At 38.6% G+C, this 16931-nt stretch overlaps 6 non-coding genes and 36 pseudogenes across 6 annotated transcripts; all 42 read right to left on the reverse strand.

The window, feature by feature from the left end:
• Positions 1-256: 256 nt before the first annotated feature.
• On the reverse strand, positions 257-377 carry LOC122343823 (annotated as a pseudogene).
• A 277-nt stretch (positions 378-654) lies between these two features.
• LOC122343824 lies at positions 655-775 on the reverse strand (annotated as a pseudogene).
• A 272-nt stretch (positions 776-1047) lies between these two features.
• On the reverse strand, positions 1048-1168 carry LOC122343695 (annotated as a pseudogene).
• Positions 1169-1445: 277 nt separating this feature from the next.
• Positions 1446-1567, reverse strand: LOC122343830 (annotated as a pseudogene).
• A 273-nt stretch (positions 1568-1840) lies between these two features.
• Positions 1841-1960, reverse strand: LOC122343843 (annotated as a pseudogene).
• Positions 1961-2232: 272 nt separating this feature from the next.
• Positions 2233-2351, reverse strand: LOC122343557 (annotated as a pseudogene).
• A 278-nt stretch (positions 2352-2629) lies between these two features.
• Positions 2630-2751, reverse strand: LOC122343834 (annotated as a pseudogene).
• A 277-nt stretch (positions 2752-3028) lies between these two features.
• Positions 3029-3148, reverse strand: LOC122343657 (annotated as a pseudogene).
• Positions 3149-3427: 279 nt separating this feature from the next.
• On the reverse strand, positions 3428-3546 carry LOC122343558 (annotated as a pseudogene).
• Positions 3547-3824: 278 nt separating this feature from the next.
• LOC122343701 lies at positions 3825-3943 on the reverse strand (annotated as a pseudogene).
• Positions 3944-4213: 270 nt separating this feature from the next.
• Positions 4214-4332, reverse strand: LOC122343679 (annotated as a pseudogene).
• A 278-nt stretch (positions 4333-4610) lies between these two features.
• LOC122343624 lies at positions 4611-4731 on the reverse strand (annotated as a pseudogene).
• A 273-nt stretch (positions 4732-5004) lies between these two features.
• Positions 5005-5124, reverse strand: LOC122343675 (annotated as a pseudogene).
• Positions 5125-5401: 277 nt separating this feature from the next.
• On the reverse strand, positions 5402-5519 carry LOC122343683 (annotated as a pseudogene).
• A 275-nt stretch (positions 5520-5794) lies between these two features.
• On the reverse strand, positions 5795-5913 carry LOC122343730 (annotated as a pseudogene).
• A 276-nt stretch (positions 5914-6189) lies between these two features.
• Positions 6190-6310, reverse strand: LOC122343764 (annotated as a pseudogene).
• Positions 6311-6589: 279 nt separating this feature from the next.
• Positions 6590-6708, reverse strand: LOC122343700. The gene has a single exon (XR_006250819.1). It is a non-coding gene; the product is annotated as a 5S ribosomal RNA (ribosomal RNA).
• Positions 6709-6988: 280 nt separating this feature from the next.
• LOC122343711 lies at positions 6989-7107 on the reverse strand. Its single transcript, XR_006250820.1, has one exon. It is a non-coding gene; the product is annotated as a 5S ribosomal RNA (ribosomal RNA).
• Positions 7108-7384: 277 nt separating this feature from the next.
• LOC122343821 lies at positions 7385-7501 on the reverse strand (annotated as a pseudogene).
• Positions 7502-7776: 275 nt separating this feature from the next.
• LOC122343559 lies at positions 7777-7895 on the reverse strand (annotated as a pseudogene).
• Positions 7896-8171: 276 nt separating this feature from the next.
• Positions 8172-8289, reverse strand: LOC122343712 (annotated as a pseudogene).
• Positions 8290-8567: 278 nt separating this feature from the next.
• Positions 8568-8687, reverse strand: LOC122343796 (annotated as a pseudogene).
• Positions 8688-8969: 282 nt separating this feature from the next.
• On the reverse strand, positions 8970-9088 carry LOC122343928. Its single transcript, XR_006250908.1, has one exon. It is a non-coding gene; the product is annotated as a 5S ribosomal RNA (ribosomal RNA).
• A 277-nt stretch (positions 9089-9365) lies between these two features.
• Positions 9366-9484, reverse strand: LOC122343777 (annotated as a pseudogene).
• Positions 9485-9766: 282 nt separating this feature from the next.
• Positions 9767-9889, reverse strand: LOC122343839 (annotated as a pseudogene).
• A 274-nt stretch (positions 9890-10163) lies between these two features.
• LOC122343790 lies at positions 10164-10279 on the reverse strand (annotated as a pseudogene).
• Positions 10280-10555: 276 nt separating this feature from the next.
• LOC122343560 lies at positions 10556-10674 on the reverse strand (annotated as a pseudogene).
• Positions 10675-10945: 271 nt separating this feature from the next.
• On the reverse strand, positions 10946-11064 carry LOC122343665 (annotated as a pseudogene).
• A 275-nt stretch (positions 11065-11339) lies between these two features.
• LOC122343738 lies at positions 11340-11458 on the reverse strand (annotated as a pseudogene).
• Positions 11459-11739: 281 nt separating this feature from the next.
• LOC122343611 lies at positions 11740-11859 on the reverse strand (annotated as a pseudogene).
• A 278-nt stretch (positions 11860-12137) lies between these two features.
• LOC122343562 lies at positions 12138-12256 on the reverse strand (annotated as a pseudogene).
• A 282-nt stretch (positions 12257-12538) lies between these two features.
• LOC122343563 lies at positions 12539-12657 on the reverse strand (annotated as a pseudogene).
• A 281-nt stretch (positions 12658-12938) lies between these two features.
• On the reverse strand, positions 12939-13055 carry LOC122343819 (annotated as a pseudogene).
• A 272-nt stretch (positions 13056-13327) lies between these two features.
• On the reverse strand, positions 13328-13446 carry LOC122343565 (annotated as a pseudogene).
• Positions 13447-13724: 278 nt separating this feature from the next.
• LOC122343795 lies at positions 13725-13846 on the reverse strand (annotated as a pseudogene).
• Positions 13847-14147: 301 nt separating this feature from the next.
• Positions 14148-14266, reverse strand: LOC122343634 (annotated as a pseudogene).
• Positions 14267-14548: 282 nt separating this feature from the next.
• LOC122343803 lies at positions 14549-14665 on the reverse strand (annotated as a pseudogene).
• Positions 14666-14950: 285 nt separating this feature from the next.
• On the reverse strand, positions 14951-15069 carry LOC122343605 (annotated as a pseudogene).
• A 281-nt stretch (positions 15070-15350) lies between these two features.
• Positions 15351-15469, reverse strand: LOC122343722. Its single transcript, XR_006250821.1, has one exon. It is a non-coding gene; the product is annotated as a 5S ribosomal RNA (ribosomal RNA).
• Positions 15470-15747: 278 nt separating this feature from the next.
• LOC122343733 lies at positions 15748-15866 on the reverse strand. Its single transcript, XR_006250822.1, has one exon. It is a non-coding gene; the product is annotated as a 5S ribosomal RNA (ribosomal RNA).
• Positions 15867-16139: 273 nt separating this feature from the next.
• On the reverse strand, positions 16140-16258 carry LOC122343746. Its single transcript, XR_006250823.1, has one exon. It is a non-coding gene; the product is annotated as a 5S ribosomal RNA (ribosomal RNA).
• Positions 16259-16531: 273 nt separating this feature from the next.
• LOC122343718 lies at positions 16532-16650 on the reverse strand (annotated as a pseudogene).
• Between the last annotated feature and the right edge of the window lie 281 nt (positions 16651-16931).

Consider the following 16931-nt stretch of genomic DNA (forward strand, 5'->3'; position numbering starts at 1 on the left):
CCCTATTTTAAGGTGAGGCACTAAGTGCCATTATACTAGATAAGTAATGAATGAAATACAAAAAAATACTTCAAAATGAGCTACATTAAAGATAAGAGCATTAGTTAAGTAGTTAAAAACAGTCAAACTCTGTTTAAAGAACAGCTACTTTAAAGGCAATTGAATTAAATAAGCAGTAAGGGAAAGCAAAGAGCTGGTCAAACTTTGGCCACACTAAGAGGGCCAGTGTATTAGATAAGTAGTGAAAAAACTCAAAAACTTACAGCACCTGGTATTCCTAGGCAGTCTCCCATCCAAGTACTAACTAGGCCCAACTCTGCTTAGCTTCTGAGATCAGGCGAGATCAGGCGTGAACAGGGTGTGGTATGGCCGTGGCGAAAGCTGCTGCAAAAAGCCCTATTTTAAGGTGAGGCACACTAAGTGCCCATTATACTAGATAAGTAATGAATGAAATACAAAAAAAAAATACTTCAAAATGAGCTACATTAAAGATAAGAGCATTAGTTAAGTAGTTAAAAACAGTCAAACTCTGTTTAAAGAACAGCTACTTTAAAGGCAATTGAATTAAATAAGCAGTAAGGGAAAGCAAAGAGCTGGTCAAACTTTGGCCACACTAAGAGCCAGTGTATTAGATAAGTAGTGAAAAAACTCAAAAACTTACAGCACCTGGTATTCCTAGGCAGTCTCCCATCCAAGTACTAACTAGGCCCAACTCTGCTTAGCTTCTGAGATCAGGCGAGATCAGGCGTGAACAGGGTGGTATATGGCCGTGGCAAAGCTGCTGCAAAAAGCCCCTATTTTAAGGTGAGGCACACTAAGTGCCATTATACTAGATAAGTAATGAATGAAATACAAAAAAAAACTTCAAAATGAGCTACATTAAAGATAAGAGCATTAGTTAAGTAGTTAAAAACAGTCAAACTCTGTTTAAAGAACAGCTACTTTAAAGGCAATTGAATTAAATAAGCAGTAAGGAAAGCAAAGAGCTGGTCAAACTTTGGCCACACTAAGGGCCCAGTGTATTAGATAAGTAGTGAAAAAACTCAAAACTTACAGCACCTGGTATTCCTAGGCAGTCTCCCATCCAAGTACTAACTAGGCCCAACTCTGCTTAGCTTCTGAGATCAGGCGAGATCAGGCGTGAACAGGGGGTGGTATGGCCGTAAGCGAAAGCTGCTGCAAAAGCCCCTATTTTAAGGTGAGGCACACTAAGTGCCATTATACTAGATAAGTAATGAATGAAATACAAAAAAAAAAATACTTCAAAATGAGCTACATTAAAGATAAGAGCATTAGTTAAGTAGTTAAAAACAGTCAAACTCTGTTTAAAGAACAGCTACTTTAAAGGCAATTGAATTAAATAAGCAGTAAGGAAAGCAAAGAGCTGGTCAAACTTTGGCCACACTAAGAGACCAGTGTATTAGATAAGTAGTGAAAAAACTCAAAACTTACAGCACCTGGTATTCCTAGGCAGTCTCCCATCCAAGTACTAACTAGGCCCAACTCTGCTTAGCTTCTGAGATCAGGCGAGATCAGGCGTGAACAGGGTGGTGGTATGGCCGTGGCGAAAGCTGCTGCAAAAGCCCCTATTTTAAGGTGAGGCACACTAAATGCCATTATACTAGATAAGTAATGAATGAAATACAAAAAAAAACTTCAAAATGAGCTACATTAAAGATAAGAGCATTAGTTAAGTAGTTAAAAACAGTCAAACTCTGTTTAAAGAACAGCTACTTTAAAGGCAATTGAATTAAATAAGCAGTAAGGAAAGCAAAGAGCTGGTCAAACTTTGGCCACACTAAGAGCCAGTATTAGATAAGAAGTAGTGAAAAAAACTCAAAACTTACAGCACCTGGTATTCCTAGGCAGTCTCCCATCCAAGTACTAACTAGGCCCAACTCTGCTGTAGCTTCTGAGATCAGGCGAGATCAGGCGTGAACAGGGTGGTATGGCCGTGGCGAAAGCTGCTGCAAAAGCCCCTATTTTAAGGTGAGGCACACTAAAGTGCCATTATACTAGATAAGTAATGAATGAAATACAAAAAAAAATACTTCAAAATGAGCTACATTAAGATAAGCATTAGTTAAGTAGTTAAAAACAGTCAAACTCTGTTTAAAGAACAGCTACTTTAAAGGCAATTGAATTAAATAAGCAGTAAGGAAAGCAAAGAGCTGGTCAAACTTTGGCCACACTAAGGAGCCAGTGTATTAGATAAGTAGTGAAAAAACTCAAAACTTACAGCACCTGGTATTCCTAGGCAGTCTCCCATCCAAGTACTAACTAGGCCCAACTCTGCTTAGCTTCTGAGATCAGGCGAGATCAGGCGTGAACAGGGTGGTATGGCCGTAAGCGAAAGCTGCTGCAAAAAGCCCCTATTTTAAGGTGAGGCACACTAAGTGCCATTATACTAGATAAGTAATGAATGAAATACAAAAAAAAAAAAACTTCAAAATGAGCTACATTAAAGATAAGAGCATTAGTTAAGTAGTTAAAAACAGTCAAACTCTGTTTAAAGAACAGCTACTTTAAAGGCAATTGAATTAAATAAGCAGTAAGGAAAGCAAAGAGCTGGTCAAACTTTGGCCACACTAAGGGCCAGTGTATTAGATAAGTAGTGAAAAAACTCAAAAACTTACAGCACACCTGGTATTCCTAGGCAGTCTCCCATCCAAGTACTAACTAGGCCCAACTCTGCTTAGCTTCTGAGATCAGGCGAGATCAGGCGTGAACAGGGTGGGTATGGCCGTGGCAAAGCTGCTGCAAAAAAAGCCCCTTTTAAGGTGAGGCACACTAAGTGCCATTATACTAGATAAGTAATGAATGAAATACAAAAAAAAATACTTCAAAATGAGCTACATTAAAGATAAGAGCATTAGTTAAGTAGTTAAAAACAGTCAAACTCTGTTTAAAGAACAGCTACTTTAAAGGCAATTGAATTAAATAAGCAGTAAGGGAAAGCAAAGAGCTGGTCAAACTTTGGCCACACTAAGGGCACCAGTGTATTAGATAAGTAGTGAAAAAACTCAAAAACTTACAGCACCTGGTATTCCTAGGCAGTCTCCCATCCAAGTACTAACTAGGCCCCAACTCTGCTTAGCTTCTGAGATCAGGCGAGATCAGGCGTGAACAGGGTGGTATGGCCGTAAGCGAAAGCTGCTGCAAAAAGCCCCTATTTTAAGGTGAGGCACACTAAGTGCCATTATACTAGATAAGTAATGAATGAAATACAAAAAAAAAAAAATACTTCAAAATGAGCTACATTAAAGATAAGAGCATTAGTTAAGTAGTTAAAAACAGTCAAACTCTGTTTAAAGAACAGCTACTTTAAAGGCAATTGAATTAAATAAGCAGTAAGGGAAAGCAAAGAGCTGGTCAAACTTTGGCCACACTAAGGGCCAGTGTATTAGATAAGTAGTGAAAAACTCAAAACTTACAGCACCTGGTATTCCTAGGCAGTCTCCCATCCAAGTACTAACTAGGCCCAACTCTGCTTAGCTTCTGAGATCAGGCGAGATCAGGCGTGAACAGGGTGGTATGGCCGTAAGCGAAAGCTGCTGCAAAAAGCCCCTATTTTAAGGTGAGGCACACTAAGTGCCATTATACTAGATAAGTAATGAATGAAATACAAAAAAAAAAATACTTCAAAATGAGCTACATTAAAGATAAGAGCATTAGTTAAGTAGTTAAAAACAGTCAAACTCTGTTTAAAGAACAGCTACTTTAAAGGCAATTGAATTAAATAAGCAGTAAGGGAAAGCAAAGAGCTGGTCAAACTTTGGCCACACTAAGGGCCAGTGTATTAGATAAGTAGTGAAAAAACTCAAAACTTACAGCACCTGGTATTCCTAGGCAGTCTCCCATCCAAGTACTAACTAGGCCCAACTCTGCTTAGCTTCTGAGATCAGGCGAGATCAGGCGTGAACAGGGTGGTATGGCCGTGTGAAAGCTGCTGCAAAAGCCCCTATTTTAAGGTGAGGCACACTAAGTGCCATTATACTAGATAAGTAATGAATGAAATACAAAAAAATACTTCAAAATGAGCTACATTAAAGATAAGAGCATTAGTTAAGTAGTTAAAAACAGTCAAACTCTGTTTAAAGAACAGCACTTTAAAGGCAATTGAATTAAATAAGCAGTAAGGAAAGCAAAGAGCTGGTCAAACTTTGGCCACACTAAGAGCCAGTGTATTAGATAAGTAGTGAAAAAACTCAAAACTTTACAGCACCTGGTATTCCTAGGCAGTCTCCCATCCAAGTACTAACTAGGCCCAACTCTGCTTAGCTTCTGAGATCAGGCGAGATCAGGCGTGAACAGGGTGGTATGGCCGTGTAGCGAAAGCTGCTGCAAAAAGCCCCTATTTTAAGGTGAGGCACACTAAGTGCCATTATACTAGATAAGTAATGAATGAAATACAAAAAAAAATACTTCAAAATGAGCTACATTAAAGATAAGAGCATTAGTTAAGTAGTTAAAAACAGTCAAACTCTGTTTAAAGAACAGCTACTTTAAAGGCAATTGAATTAAATAAGCAGTAAGGGAAAGCAAAGAGCTGGTCAAACTTTGGCCACACTAAGGGCCAGTGTATTAGATAAGTAGTGAAAAAACTCAAAAACTTACAGCACCTGGTATTCCTAGGCAGTCTCCCATCCAAGTACTAACTAGGCCCAACTCTGCTTAGCTTCTGAGATCAGACGAGATCAGGCGTGAACAGGGTGTGGTATGGCCGTAAGCGAAAGCTGCTGCAAAAAGCCCCTATTTTAAGGTGAGGCACACTAAGTGCCATTATACTAGATAAGTAATGAATGAAATACAAAAAATACTTCAAAATGAGCTACATTAAAGATAAGAGCATTAGTTAAGTAGTTAAAAACAGTCAAACTCTGTTTAAAGAACAGCTACTTTAAAGGCAATTGAATTAAATAAGCAGTAAGGAAAGCAAAGAGCTGGTCAAACTTTGGCCACACTAAGGGCCAGTGTATTAGATAAGTAGTGAAAAAACTCAAAAACTTACAGCACCTGGTATTCCTAGGCAGTCTCCCATCCAAGTACTAACTAGGCCCAACTCTGCTTAGCTTCTGAGATCAGGCGAGATCAGGCGTGAACAAGGGTGGTATGGCCGTAAGCGAAAGCTGCTGCAAAAAGCCCCTATTTTTTAGGTGAGGCACACTAAGTGCCATTATACTAGATAAGTAATGAATGAAATACAAAAAAAAATACTTCAAAATGAGCTACATTAAAGATAAGAGCATTAGTTAAGTAGTTAAAAACAGTCAAACTCTGTTTAAAGAACAGCTACTTTAAAGGCAATTGAATTAAATAAGCAGTAAGGAAAGCAAAGAGCTGGTCAAACTTTGGCCACACTAAGAGCCAGTGTATTAGATAAGTAGTGAAAAAACTCAAAAACTTACAGCACCTGGTTCCCTAGGCAGTCTCCCATCCAAGTACTAACTAGGCCCAACTCTGCTTAGCTTCTGAGATCAGGCGAGATCAGGCGTGAACAGGGTGGTATGGCCGTAAGCAAAGCTGCTGCAAAAAGCCCCTATTTTAAGGTGAGGCACACTAAGTGCCATTATACTAGATAAGTAATGAATGAAATACAAAAAAATACTTCAAAATGAGCTACATTAAAGATAAGAGCATTAGTTAAGTAGTTAAAAACAGTCAAACTCTGTTTAAAGAACAGCTACTTTAAAGGCAATTGAATTAAATAAGCAGTAAGGAAAGCAAAGAGCTGGTCAAACTTTGGCCACACTAAGGGCCAGTGTATTAGATAAGTAGTGAAAAAAAACTCAAAAACTTACAGCACCTGGTATTCCTAGGCAGTCTCCCATCCAAGTACTAACTAGGCCCAACTCTGCTTAGCTTCTGAGATCAGGCGAGATCAGGCGTGAACAGGGTGGTATGGCCGTGGCTAAAAGCTGCTGCAAAAAGCCCTATTTTAAGGTGAGGCACACTAAGTGCCATTATACTAGATAAGTAATGAATGAAATACAAAAAAAAATACTTCAAAATGAGCTACATTAAAGATAAGAGCATTAGTTAAGTAGTTAAAAACAGTCAAACTCTGTTTAAAGAACAGCTACTTTAAAGGCAATTGAATTAAATAAGCAGTAAGGGAAAGCAAAGAGCTGGTCAAACTTTGGCCACACTAAGGGCCAGTGTATTAGATAAGTAGTGAAAAAACTCAAAAACTTACAGCACCTGGTATTCCTAGGCAGTCTCCCATCCAAGTACTAACTAGGCCCAACTCTGCTTAGCTTCTGAGATCAGGCGAGATCAGGCGTGAACAGGGTGTGGTATGGCCGTAGCTAAAGCTGCTGCAAAAAGCCCCTATTTTAAGGTGAGGCACACTAAGTGCCATTATACTAGATAAGTAATGAATGAAATACAAAAAAAAAAAAATACTTCAAAATGAGCTACATTAAAGATAAGAGCATTAGTTAAGTAGTTAAAAACAGTCAAACTCTGTTTAAAGAACAGCTACTTTAAAGGCAATTGAATTAAATAAGCAGTAAGGAAAGCAAAGAGCTGGTCAAACTTTGGCCACACTAAGGGCCAGTGTATTAGATAAGTAGTGAAAAAACTCAAAAACTTACAGCACCTGGTATTCCTAGGCAGTCTCCCATCCAAGTACTAACTAGGCCCAACTCTGCTTAGCTTCTGAGATCAGACGAGATCAGGCGTGAACAGGGTGGTATGGCCGTAAGCGAAAGCTGCTGCAAAAAGCCCCCTATTTTAAGGTGAGGCACACTAAGTGCCATTATACTAGATAAGTAATGAATGAAATACAAAAAAAAAAATACTTCAAAATGAGCTACATTAAAGATAAGAGCATTAGTTAAGTAGTTAAAAACAGTCAAACTCTGTTTAAAGAACAGCTACTTTAAAGGCAATTGAATTAAATAAGCAGTAAGGGAAAGCAAAGAGCTGGTCAAACTTTGGCCACACTAAGGGCCAGTGTATTAGATAAGTAGTGAAAAAACTCAAAAACTTACAGCACCTGGTATTCCTAGGCAGTCTCCCATCCAAGTACTAACTAGGCCCAACTCTGCTTAGCTTCTGAGATCAGACGAGATCAGGCGTGAACAGGGTGGTATGGCCGTAAGCGAAAGCTGCTGCAAAAAGCCCCCTATTTTAAGGTGAGGCACACTAAGTGCCATTATACTAGATAAGTAATGAATGAAATACAAAAAAAATACTTCAAAATGAGCTACATTAAAGATAAGAGCATTAGTTAAGTAGTTAAAAACAGTCAAACTCTGTTTAAAAAACAGCTACTTTAAAGGCAATTGAATTAAATAAGCAGTAAGGAAAAGCAAAGAGCTGGTCAAACTTTGGCCACACTAAGGGCCAGTGTATTAGATAAGTAGTGAAAAAACTCAAAAACTTACAGCACCTGGTATTCCTAGGCAGTCTCCCATCCAAGTACTAACTAGGCCCAACTCTGCTTAGCTTCTGAGATCAGACGAGATCAGGCGTGAACAGGGTGGTGGCCCGTGGCGAAAGCTGCTGCAAAAAAGCCCCTATTTTAAGGTGAGGCACACTAAGTGCCATTATACTAGATAAGTAATGAATGAAATAAAAAAAATACTTCAAAATGAGCTACATTAAAGATAAGAGCATTAGTTAAGTAGTTAAAAACAGTCAAACTCTGTTTAAAGAACAGCTACTTTAAAGGCAATTGAATTAAATAAGCAGTAAGGGAAAGCAAAGAGCTGGTCAAACTTTGGCCACACTAAGGGCCAGTGTATTAGATAAGTAGTGAAAAAACTCAAAAACTTACAGCACCTGGTATTCCTAGGCAGTCTCCCATCCAAGTACTAACTAGGCCCAACTCTGCTTAGCTTCTGAGATCAGGCGAGATCAGGCGTGAACAGGGTGGTATGGCCGTAAGCGAAAGCTGCTGCAAAAAGCCCCTATTTTAAGGTGAGGCACACTAAATTGCCATTATACTAGATAAGTAATGAATGAAATACAAAAAAAAACTTCAAAATGAGCTACATTAAAGATAAGAGCATTAGTTAAGTAGTTAAAAACAGTCAAACTCTGTTTAAAGAACAGCTACTTTAAAGGCAATTGAATTAAAATAAGCAGTAAGGGAAAGCAAAGAGCTGGTCAAACTTTGGCCACACTAAGGGCCAGTGTATTAGATAAGTAGTGAAAAAACTCAAAACTTACAGCACCTGGTATTCCTAGGCAGTCTCCCATCCAAGTACTAACTAGGCCCAACTCTGTTAGCTTCTGAGATCAGGCGAGATCAGGCGTGAACAGGGTGGTATGGCCGTAAGCGAAAGCTGCTGCAAAAAGCCCTATTTTAAGGTGAGGCACACTAAGTGCCATTATACTAGATAAGTAATGAATGAAATACAAAAAAAAAAATACTTCAAAATGAGCTACATTAAAGATAAGAGCATTAGTTAAGTAGTTAAAAACAGTCAAACTCTGTTTAAAGAACAGCTACTTTAAAGGCAATTGAATTAAATAAGCAGTAAGGGAAAGCAAAGAGCTGGTCAAACTTTGGCCACACTAAGGGCCAGTGTATTAGATAAGTAGTGAAAAAACTCAAAAACTTACAGCACCTGGTATTCCTAGGCAGTCTCCCATCCAGAGTACTAACTAGGCCCAACTCTGCTTAGCTTCTGAGATCAGGCGAGATCAGGCGTGAACAGGGTGGTATGGCCGTGCGAAAGCTGCTGCAAAAGCCCCTATTTTAAGGTGAGGCACACTAAGTGCCATTATACTAGATAAGTAATGAATGAAATACAAAAAAAAAAAAAAAAATACTTCAAAATGAGCTACATTAAAGATAAGAGCATTAGTTAAGTAGTTAAAAACAGTCAAACTCTGTTTAAAGAACAGCTACTTTAAAGGCAATTGAATTAAATAAGCAGTAAGGGAAAGCAAAGAGCTGGTCAAACTTTGGCCACACTAAGGGCCAGTGTATTAGATAAGTAGTGAAAAAACTCAAAAACTTACAGCACCTGGTATTCCTAGGCAGTCTCCCATCCAAGTACTAACTAGGCCCAACTCTGCTTAGCTTCTGAGATCAGACGAGATCAGGCGTGAACAGGGTGGTATGGCCGTAAACGAAAGCTGCTGCAAAAAGCCCCCTATTTTAATTGTGAGGCACACTAAGTGCCATTATACTAGATAAGTAATGAATGAAATACAAAAAAATACTTCAAAATGAGCTACATTAAAGATAAGAGCATTAGTTAAGTAGTTAAAAACAGTCAAACTCTGTTTAAAGAACAGCTACTTTAAAGGCAATTGAATTAAATAAGCAGTAAGGGAAAGCAAAGAGCTGGTCAAACTTTGGCCACACTAAGGGCCAGTGTATTAGATAAGTAGTGAAAAAACTCAAAAACTTACAGCACCTGGTATTCCTAGGCAGTCTCCCATCCAAGTACTAACTAGGCCCAACTCTGCTTAGCTTCTGAGATCAGGCGAGATCAGGCGTGAACAGGGTGGTATGGCCGTGGCGAAAGCTGCTGCAAAAAGCCCCTATTTTAAGGTGAGGCACACTAAGTGCCATTATACTAGATAAGTAATGAATGAAATACAAAAAAAAAAAAATACTTCAAAATGAGCTACATTAAAGATAAGAGCATTAGTTAAGTAGTTAAAAACAGTCAAACTCTGTTTAAAGAACAGCTACTTTAAAGGCAATTGAATTAAATAAGCAGTAAGGGAAAGCAAAGAGAGCTGGTCAAACTTTGGCCACACTAAGGGCCAGTGTATTAGATAAGTAGTGAAAAAACTCAAAAACTTACAGCACCTGGTATTCCTAGGCAGTCTCCCATCCAAGTACTAACTAACTAGGCCCAACTCTGCTTAGCTTCTGAGATCAGGCGAGATCAGGCGTGAACAGGGTGGTATGGCCGTGGCGAAAGCTGCTGCAAAAAGCCCTATTTTAAGGTGAGGCACACTAAATTGCCATTATACTAGATAAGTAATGAATGAAATACAAAAAAATACTTCAAAATGAGCTACATTAAAGATAAGAGCATTAGTTAAGTAGTTAAAAACAGTCAAACTCTGTTTAAAGAACAGCTACTTTAAAGGCAATTGAATTAAATAAGCAGTAAGGAAAGCAAAGAGCTGGTCAAACTTTGGCCACACTAAGGACCAGTGTATTAGATAAGTAGTGAAAAAACTCAAAAACTTAGCACCTGGTATTCCTAGGCAGTCTCCCATCCAAGTACTAACTAGGCCCAACTCTGCTTAGCTTCTGAGATCAGGCGAGATCAGGCGTGAACAGGGTGGTATGGCCGTAAAGCAAAAGCTGCTGCAAAAGCCCCTATTTTAAGGTGAGGCACACTAAGTGCCATTATACTAGATAAGTAATGAATGAAATACAAAAAAAAAACTTCAAAATGAGCTACATTAAAGATAAGAGCATTAGTTAAGTAGTTAAAAACAGTCAAACTCTGTTTAAAGAACAGCTACGTTAAAGGCAATTGAATTAAATAAGCAGTAAGGGAAAGCAAAGAGCTGGTCAAACTTTGGCCACACTAAGGGCCAGTGTATTAGATAAGTAGTGAAAAAACTCAAAAACTTACAGCACCTGGTATTCCTAGGCAGTCTCCCATCCAAGTACTAACTAGGCCCAACTCTGCTTAGCTTCTGAGATCAGGCGAGATCAGGCGTGAACAGGGTGGTATGGCCGTAAGCGAAAGCTGCTGCAAAAGCCCCTATTTTAAGGTGAGGCACACTAAGTGCCATTATACTGGATAAGTAATGAATGAAATAAAAAAAAAACTTCAAAATGAGGTACATTAAAGATAAGAGCATTAGTTAAGTAGTTAAAACAGTCAAACTCTGTTTAAAGTACAGCTACGTTAAAGGCAATTGAATTAAATAAGCAGTAAGGAAAGCAAAGAGCTGGTCAAACTTTGGCCACACTAAGGGCCAGTGTATTAGATAAGTAGTGAAAAAACTCAAAACTTTACAGCACCTGGTATTCCTAGGCAGTCTCCCATCCAAGTACTAACTAGGCCCAACTCTGCTTAGCTTCTGAGATCAGGCGAGATCAGGCGTGAACAGGGTGGTATGGCCGTAAGCGAAAGCTGCTGCAAAAGCCCCTATTTTAAGGTGAGGCACACTAAGTGCCATTATACTAGATAAGTAATGAATGAAATACAAAAAAAAATACTTCAAAATGAGCTACATTAAAGATAAGAGCATTAGTTAAGTAGTTAAAAACAGTCAAACTCTGTTTAAAGAACAGCTACTTTAAAGGCAATTGAATTAAATAAGCAGTAAGGAAAGCAAAGAGCTGGTCAAACTTTGGCCACACTAAGGGCCAGTGTATTAGATAAGTAGTGAAAAAACTCAAAAACTTACAGCACCTGGTATTCCTAGGCAGTCTCCCATCCAAGTACTAACTAGGCCCAACTCTGCTTAGCTTCTGAGATCAGGCGAGATCAGGCGTGAACAGGGTGGTATGGCCGTGTAGCGAAAGCTGCTGCAAAAAGCCCCTATTTTAAGGTGAGGCACACTAAGTGCCATTATACTAGATAAGTAATGAATGAAATACAAAAAAAAAAACTTCAAAATGAGCTACATTAAAGATAAGAGCATTAGTTAAGTAGTTAAAAACAGTCAAACTCTGTTTAAAGAACACAGCTACTTTAAAGGCAATTGAATTAAATAAGCAGTAAGGAAAGCAAAGAGCTGGTCAAACTTTGGCCACACTAAGAACCAGTGTATTAGATAAGTAGTGAAAAAAAACTCAAAAACTTACAGCACCTGGTATTCCTAGGCAGTCTCCCATCCAAGTACTAACTAGGCCCAACTCTGCTTAGCTTCTGAGATCAGAGCGAGATCAGGCGTGAACAGGGTGGTATGGCCGTAAGCAAAAGCTGCTGCAAAAAGCCCCTATTTTAAGGTGAGGCACACTAAGTGCCATTATACTAGATAAGTAATGAATGAAATACAAAAAAAATACTTCAAAATGAGCTACATTAAAGATAAGAGCATTAGTTAAGTAGTTAAAAACAGTCAAACTCTGTTTAAAGAACAACAGCTACTTTAAAGGCAATTGAATTAAATAAGCAGTAAGGGAAAGCAAAGAGCTGGTCAAACTTTGGCCACACTAAGGGCCAGTGTATTAGATAAGTAGTGAAAAAACTCAAAACTTACAGCACCTGGTATTCCTAGGCAGTCTCCCATCCAAGTACTAACTAGGCCCAACTCTGCTTAGCTTCTGAGATCAGGCGAGATCAGGCGTGAACAGGGTGGTATGGCCGTAAGCGAAAGCTGCTGCAAAAAGCCCCCTATTTTAAGGTGAGGCACACTAAGTGCCATTATACTAGATAAGTAATGAATGAAATACAAAAAAAAAAAAATACTTCAAAATGAGCTACATTAAAGATAAGAGCATTAGTTAAGTAGTTAAAAACAGTCAAACTCTGTTTAAAGAACAGCTACTTTAAAGGCAATTGAATTAAATAAGCAGTAAGGGAAAGCAAAGAGCTGGTCAAACTTTGGCCACACTAAGGGCCAGTGTATTAGATAAGTAGTGAAAAAACTCAAAAACTTACAGCACCTGGTATTCCTAGGCAGTCTCCCATCCAAGTACTAACTAGGCCCAACTCTGCTTAGCTTCTGAGATCAGGCGAGATCAGGCGTGAACAGGGTGGTATGGCCGTAAGCTAGAAAGCTGCTGCAAAAGCCCCTATTTTTAAGGTGAGGCACACTAAGTGCCATTATACTAGATAAGTAATGAATGAAATACAAAAAAAAAAAATACTTCAAAATGAGCTACATTAAAGATAAGAGCATTAGTTAAGTAGTTAAAAACAGTCAAACTCTGTTTAAAGAACAGCTACTTTAAAGGCAATTGAATTAAATAAGCAGTAAGGAAAAGCAAAGAGCTGGTCAAACTTTGGCCACACTAAGAACCAGTGTATTAGATAAGTAGTGAAAAAACTCAAAACTTACAGCACCTGGTATTCCTAGGCAGTCTCCCATCCAAGTACTAACTAGGCCCAACTCTGTAGCTTCTGAGATCAGGCGAGATCAGGCGTGAACAGGGTGGTATGGCCGTGTGAAGCTGCCGCAAAAAGCCCCCTATTTTAAGGTGAGGCACACTAAGTGCCATTATACTAGATAAGTAATGAATGAAATACAAAAAAATACTTCAAAATGAGCTACATTAAAGATAAGAGCATTAGTTAAGTAGTTAAAAACAGTCAAACTCTGTTTAAAGAACAGCTACTTTAAAGGCAATTGAATTAAATAAGCAGTAAGGGAAAGCAAAGAGCTGGTCAAACTTTGGCCACACTAAGGCCAGTGTATTAGATAAGTAGTGAAAAAACTCAAAAACTTACAGCACCTGGTATTCCTAGGCAGTCTCCCATCCAAGTACTAACTAGGCCCAACTCTGCTTAGCTTCTGAGATCAGGCGAGATCAGGCGTGAACAGGGTGGTATGGCCGTAAGCGAAAGCTGCTGCAAAAGCCCCTATTTTTAAGGTGAGGCACACTAAGTGCCATTATACTAGATAAGTAATGAATGAAATACAAAAAAAAAAATACTTCAAAATGAGCTACATTAAAGATAAGAGCATTAGTTAAGTAGTTAAAAACAGTCAAACTCTGTTTAAAGAACAGCTACTTTAAAGGCAGATTGAATTAAATAAGCAGTAAGGAAAGCAAAGAGCTGGTCAAACTTTGGCCACACTAAGGGCCAGTGTATTAGATAAGTAGTGAAAAAACTCAAAACTTACAGCACCACCTGGTATTCCTAGGCAGTCTCCCATCCAAGTACTAACTAGGCCCAACTCTGCTTAGCTTCTGAGATCAGGCGAGATCAGGCGTGAACAGGGTGGTATGGCCGTGGCTAAAGCTGCTGCAAAAAGCCCCTATTTTAAGGTGAGGCACACTAAAGTGCCATTATACTAGATAAGTAATGAATGAAATACAAAAAAAGATAAGTAGTGAAAAAACTCAAAAATGCTTCAAAATGAGCTACATTAAAGATAAGAGCATTAGTTAAGTAGTTAAAAACAGTCAAACTCTGTTTAAAGAACAGCTACTTTAAAGGCAATTTGAATTAAATAAGCAGTAAGGGAAAGCAAAGAGCTGGTCAAACTTTGGCCACACTAAGAGCCAGTGTATTAGATAAGTAGTGAAAAAACTCAAAAACTTACAGCACCTGGTATTCCTAGGCAGTCTCCCATCCAAGTACTAACTAGGCCCAACTCTGCTTAGCTTCTGAGATCAGGCGAGATCAGGCGTGAACAGGGTGGTATGGCCGTAAAGCGAAAGCTGCTGCAAAAAGCCCCTATTTTAAGGTGAGGCACACTAAGTGCCATTATACTAGATAAGTAATGAATGAAATACAAAAAAAAAAAAACTTCAAAATGAGCTACATTAAAGATAAGAGCATTAGTTAAGTAGTTAAAAACAGTCAAACTCTGTTTAAAGAACAGCTACTTTAAAGGCAATTGAATTAAATAAGCAGTAAGGAAAAGCAAAGAGCTGGTCAAACTTTGGCCACACTAAGGGCCAGTGTATTAGATAAGTAGTGAAAAAACTCTCAAAACTTTACAGCACCTGGTATTCCTAGGCAGTCTCCCATCCAAGTACTAACTAGGCCCAACTCTGTAGCTTCTGAGATCAGGCGAGATCAGGCGTGAACAGGGTGGTATGGCCGTAAGCGAAAGCTGCTGCAAAAAGCCCCTATTTTAAGGTGAGGCACACTAAGTGCCATTATACTAGATAAGTAATGAATGAAATACAAAAAAAAAAAAAATACTTCAAAATGAGCTACATTAAAGATAAGAGCATTAGTTAAGTAGTTAAAAACAGTCAAACTCTGTTTAAAGAACAGCTACTTTAAAGGCAATTGAATTAAATAAGCAGTAAGGAAAAGCAAAGAGCTGGTCAAACTTTGGCCACACACTAAGGGCCAGTGTATTAGATAAGTAGTGAAAAAACTCAAAAACTTTACAGCACCTGGTATTCCTAGGCAGTCTCCCATCCAAGTACTAACTAGGCCCAACTCTGCTTAGCTTCTGAGATCAGACGAGATCAGGCGTGAACAGGGTGGTATGGCCGTAAGCGAAAGCTGCTGCAAAAGCCCCTATTTTAAGGTGAGGCACACTAAGTGCCATTATACTAGATAAGTAATGAATGAAATACAAAAAAAAAAAAAAATACTTCAAAATGAGCTACATTAAAGATAGAGCATTAGTTAAGTAGTTAAAAACAGTCAAACTCTGTTTAAAGAACAGCTACTTTAAAGGCAATTGAATTAAATAAGCAGTAAGGGAAAGCAAAGAGCTGGTCAAACTTTGGCCACACTAAGAACCAGTGTATTAGATAAGTAGTGAAAAAACTCAAAAACTTACAGCACCTGGTATTCCTAGGCAGTCTCCCATCCAAGTACTAACTAGGCCCAACTCTGCTTAGCTTCTGAGATCAGACGAGATCAGGCGTGAACAGGGTGGTATGGCCGTAAGCGAAAGCTGCTGCAAAAAGCCCCTATTTTAAGGGTGAGGCACACTAAGTGCCATTATACTAGATAAGTAATGAATGAAATACAAAAAAAAAAACTTCAAAATGAGCTACATTAAAGATAGAGCATTAGTTAAGTAGTTAAAAACAGTCAAACTCTGTTTAAAGAACAGCTACTTTAAAGGCAATTGAATTAAATAAGCAGTAAGGAAAAGCAAAGATCTGGTCAAACTTTGGCCACACTAAGGGCCAGTGTATTAGATAAGTAGTGAAAAAAACTCAAAAACTTACAGCACCTGGTATTCCTAGGCAGTCTCCCATCCAAGTACTAACTAGGCCCAACTCTGCTTAGCTTCTGAGATCAGACGAGATCAGGCGTGAACAGGGTGGTATGGCCGTAAGCGAAAGCTGCTGCAAAAGCCCCTATTTTAAGGTGAGCACACTAAGTGCCATTATACTAGATAAGTAATGAATGAAATACAAAAAAAAAAACTTCAAAATGAGCTACATTAAAGATAAGAGCATTAGTTAAGTAGTTAAAAACAGTCAAACTCTGTTTAAAGAACAGCTACTTTAAAGGCAATTGAATTAAATAAGCAGTAAGGAAAGCAAAGAGCTGGTCAAACTTTGGCCACACTAAGGGCCAGTGTATTAGATAAGTAGTGAAAAAACTCAAAACTTACAGCACCTGGTATTCCTAGGCAGTCTCCCATCCAAGTACTAACTAGGCCCAACTCTGCTTAGCTTCTGAGATCAGACGAGATCAGGCGTGAACAGGGTGGTATGGCCGTAAGCGAAAGCTGCTGCAAAAGCCCCTATTTTAAGGTGAGGCACACTAAGTGCCATTATACTAGATAAGTAATGAATGAAATACAAAAAAATACTTCAAAATGAGCTACATTAAAGATAAGAGCATTAGTTAAGTAGTTAAAAACAGTCAAACTCTGTTTAAAGAACAGCTACTTTAAAGGCAATTGAATTAAATAAGCAGTAAGGAAAGCAAAGAGCTGGTCAAACTTTGGCCACACTAAGGGCCAGTGTATTAGATAAGTAGTGAAAAAACTCAAAAACTTACAGCACCTGGTATTCCTAGGCAGTCTCCCATCCAAGTACTAACTAGGCCCAACTCTGCTTAGCTTCTGAGATCAGACGAGATCAGGCGTGAACAGGGTGGTATGGCCGTGGCGAAAGCTGCTGCAAAAGCCCCCTATTTTTAAGGTGAGGCACACTAAGTGCCATTATACTAGATAAGTAATGAATGAAATACAAAAAAAAAAAAAAAACTTCAAAATGAGCTACATTAAAGATAAGAGCATTAGTTAAGTAGTTAAAAACAGTCAAACTCTGTTTAAAGAACAGCTACTTTAAAGGCAATTGAATTAAATAAGCAGTAAGGAAAAAGCAAAGAGCTGGTCAAACTTTGGCCACACTAAGGGCCAGTGTATTAGATAAGTAGTGAAAAAACTCA

The sequence above is a fragment of the Puntigrus tetrazona genome, chromosome 4 (genome assembly GCF_018831695.1).
Source record: "Puntigrus tetrazona isolate hp1 chromosome 4, ASM1883169v1, whole genome shotgun sequence".
Taxonomy (NCBI): domain Eukaryota; kingdom Metazoa; phylum Chordata; class Actinopteri; order Cypriniformes; family Cyprinidae; genus Puntigrus; species Puntigrus tetrazona.